This window comes from Camelus dromedarius, chromosome 4 (assembly GCF_036321535.1).
Source record: "Camelus dromedarius isolate mCamDro1 chromosome 4, mCamDro1.pat, whole genome shotgun sequence".
Classification (NCBI taxonomy): Eukaryota; Metazoa; Chordata; class Mammalia; order Artiodactyla; family Camelidae; genus Camelus; species Camelus dromedarius.
The window spans coordinates 30,957,896-30,962,114 of NC_087439.1; the positions used below are offsets into that span (position 1 = coordinate 30,957,896).

The 4,219-nt window shown below is 43.2% G+C and overlaps 1 pseudogene; it reads left to right on the plus strand.

The window, feature by feature from the left end:
* Positions 1-912: 912 nt before the first annotated feature.
* Positions 913-1,486, plus strand: LOC105094638 (large ribosomal subunit protein eL29-like; annotated as a pseudogene).
* Positions 1,487-4,219: the final 2,733 nt, after the last annotated feature.

Genomic DNA, 4,219 nt, shown 5'->3' on the forward strand with positions numbered 1-4,219 from the left:
CTTCCATGCATTTTCTACATTTCTTTCCACAAGGGAACAAGAGCTCTGGGGCATCAGCAATCAAAAGCCTGTCTCTGAGATAACATACCTAATTTCTGCTCACATCTCATTGGCCAGAAATAATCACATGATCCCACCAAACCATAGAGGACTACAGGGAACAACATTATCAGGCTGCTGGAAGGTGGAGAACCAGAAATCCTTGCTGCCCATTAGGGAAGTCCAATGTCAGTTTCAGGCCTCTTTCTGACATCTGTTTTCCCACAAACTAGCAAGCACACTGTTCTGTTCAGTGTCATATTCATTTTCTAAAAGCTTTTTCATATAAAATAATTAAATGTTTCACTTTTCCATATATTCCCATTGTTCTATATAGGATCCATCTGGCTTACTGGCCCTGTAAGAGTCTGCAGCTTTCCACGTGAAAATTCTTAAGTATTTATTGAGTGAGTGAGTGGAATGCCACATTTTATTTCTTTCACCTTGTTCTATGCCATGCGTTAGAATTTCTCTCCAATTGTTTTAAACTGTGCACTAAAAGAATGAGTTTTATTTCTTTTGTTGCCTTTTTTCACACCCTAGTCCATACGGGAATTCTTAGGGTGGGTGGGGCATTCCTGTATTGTAATTTCATGGCCTTACTGGCAGTGTTCTTAGAGATGTCCTCTACTGACATATTTTGTAATTCACTGAGCTCCACCCTTTTCTTATATTCTTCTCTTGCTCTTTCCTTTATTTTCCAAGATTACAAAATATGATATGATCAATAAACGATAATAATTTGTTTCAGTTTTCATACTATGTGCCAAAGAATTGCATTTTCCCACAGTGTCTTGCTATTCAAATCCAATCTTTTTAAAGTATACTCAGACATGTGATCACTTAGAACTTGTTTCTCTTCCCTTTCTTCTTTCTCCCCTCCACCCACATCCACCTGACACTTCTCCATACCTTTTCCCTGTCGGCTGAGACCCAGCATGTCGAAAGGATTTAAAAATGCCTCCTCAGCCGACTCCGGTGCACACATGGCCAAGCCAAAGAACCACACCACACACAACCACTCCCGAAAACGGCACAGAAACGGCATCAAAAAACCCCAATCACAACGATACAAATCTCTTAAGGGGGTGGACCCCAAGTTCCTGAGGAACACGTGCTTTGCCAAGAAGGGCCTGAAGAAGATGCAGGCCAACAGCGCCAAGGCCATGAGCGCACTTGCCGAGGCTGCCAAGGCTCTCGGAAAGCCCAAGGAGGTCAAGCCCAAGATCCCAGAGGGCAGCAGCCACGAGCTCAGTCAACTTGCCTACATCGCTCGCCCCAAGCTCGGGAAACGTGCTTGTGTCCGCGTCGCCAAGGGTCTCAGGCTCTGCCGGCCAAAGGACAAGGACAAGGCTCAACCAAGGCCGCAGCTGCAGCTGCAGCTCTGGCTCCAGCTCCGGCTCAGGCTCCGAAAGGCACCCAGGCCCCGACAAAGGCTCCGGAGTAGAGGCCTTCATCTATTGATGTGAGGTTAGAGGACTGGTGTGACCCCTGGGCTGCTGTCTGCATGGGGCTCATGTCATCCTGTGCTGTTTGTACAAATAAACCTAAGGCAGGATCTGTCAGTCAAAAAATAAAAATAAAATTAAAATGCTTCCTGTCATCCTCTGGCAGATGTTTGAAATTCTACCCTAGAGTCTCATTTTTCTGTGGAATAGTGACATCACTAAGCCACAAGGTAGGGAGCTCCACACTGGATTTGGGCCAAGACTGCACTGGACAAACTTGTCTTTAGGTGTGTCTAGTAACTACTTAGGCTGATGAGCACTGGAACATTGTGGGAAAGAAGCCGAGATGGGAAGTGCATCTGCAAAACAACAGTCCGGCTGGATTTTCAGCCAGTGATGGGTGGGTGCGAAAAGAGCCACTGCACACCTTGACCGACAGATCAAGAGATGGGGGTGGAGGTGGGGTGACATTCATCCCTGAAGGCAGAGCATTGGACTGGTAAAGTCTTCTGAATCCCTGAAAGGAACTGTCATCAGTGCATCTTTTCTTGGCTCATAAGATACATCCTGGGCAGTGTGTACTGGGGGGTAGGCAGGGGGTGCCTGTTATCTTAGGCAACTTCCAAGGTAAGTTCACAGGCAACAGTCCCTCTGCTCTTCGCTCTTCTTCTCCCTCTGGTTCTCCACTGAATGCCCACCCACTCCCTCTGCATCTTTTCCTTACAAAAACCTCATTCTCCTCTTTTCTTCCACAATAGAACTGAACACCTCCTCAAAACCAGAGCCCACACAATTAGGCACTGTTTTCTCTTTGCTTGATGACAGGGAGGACAGGGTTTCCAGACACCATACAGTGGTGGCGGGAGTTGCATGAAGAAATGGGAGGGGGAGAAAGAAATCTTCTACCTGAGATTGGGTTAATCCATCAGTATAATCACTAACTGTTCATGTTAAAGCCAGTTGAACATTTACACCCTGTTATACTTGGAGCTTTGTTAAAATGCAGATGAACAAAGAAGGGTATCTCTTGTATGTTATTTGACCTAAGTAAAGATTAATTTCTAACACTTCCTGAGAGTAATTTTTGATAAATGAAAACTAGGGGGAATTGAGTACTTTAGACAGATGCAGAAAGGACATGGCCAGAGAATGTGAGAGGCAAAGAATGGGGAAGGCTGTGATGGTTTTGCTACAGCCTTGAACAAGTAAAATTATATTTACTTCCTAAACCACAAAGTTAAAATACTCACATAATTCTACTTTCCAGAGAAATACCATGGTTTGTTCCTTCCAACTATCTATTCATCCTGTTCTTGCTGACCATGCCTGCCTTCTCCATAGTCACACCCACCTGGTCTAGACAATATCCTCTTTTGCACCAAATTTAAACCCTCTAACTCTACCAGAGAACTGGCATATAATCCCCTCGTCTCTTATTTGCTGTGGACCCAAAATAGATATTTTTGAACCCTGAAAGCTTTATGCCTACCTCGTGAGTGTCCAGTAAATTCTGTACCCTCAGCCTACCTGCCACAACTGCTCTTCCTAGAAGAGATGAGATCAGGGCAAGTCTTTGATGTGCAATGCAAAGATGCCTAAGGGATTCAAGCTAACTTCAGATGAAAGCAAGTCCAGAAAGTTGACTTTTTCAAAGGATTCCAATATCAATGGAGGAACTAAGAAAGTATGAGAGAAATGAATATAATGAGAGCAAACGGGAAGCAGCTTGGTAGCAAGAGTAGAGACGCTAAGCGGCAAAGAATAACCAATGAGAAAGAGAAGTCAAAGCTGCCCCCCAAAAATGGCTGTCAATCAACAGGAAATGCCACTAGCATCAGAGTATTGGGGTATTACCAGACATGTTACCCAAGAACCTTCCACAAAAGGAAAGTTTGGGATATTTTAAGGCATAGTGACTTTACTATGATAATTGTTACCTATTATTTTGACCATCTTCAAAGTTAGAGTGACTTGGGGAAGCTAGGGGCATAATTTTATTAACTTCATGACTATCTACCCACCTACCTTTCTCCCAAAACTTCAAGGATTTATGGCCTGGAAATATTTGTATAAGATACCCAAAGCTGCTGGAATGTCCTAAGGCTCTGAAACTTAGCTGCTTTTCTGGAAGCTGATGTATTTACCTGCTGACCACAATAAACCAAGGACTGCCACAGACCCCACCCCAGGACAAAAGCAGATGGAGGGTAAAGAAATTCTACATCACTGGAGATGGTTTAGGATTTGTCAGACTGTGCACATTTTTTGTTTTAAATTTTCTATGCAAGCTTGGCATGCTAAGGGAAAACTAAAGTAACATTACCAGGGTCAAGTTCAAGATCAGTGTTTAACCCCAAACCCCATAATGCAAATAAGACATTCAGGGTTTCTCTTAAGATTCCTACCGAAGTGTCTTTCTTTCTTCCTTTCTTTCTTTTTTTTTTTTTTTTTGGAAACCACTGCTGAATCTGCACCAAGTTAAAAAAACTTCCTAATAGAAAAGTATCCGTGACAATCAAAATAAATGAACCCCTTTCCAAGTAAGTGAATTTTAAAATGTAGATGATCGTTCTATATCCCTAGTTTTGGTTGCCAATGCAAATGAGTCAGAGGATTTGCCTCAGACAGTGAGTTAATTGTGTAACTCTACAGCAGAAAATGCCATTGGAGAGTACTTGCTGACCTCACAGCTGAAAAAAACCATTTAAAAGATGTGGAAACCAGATGTTTCA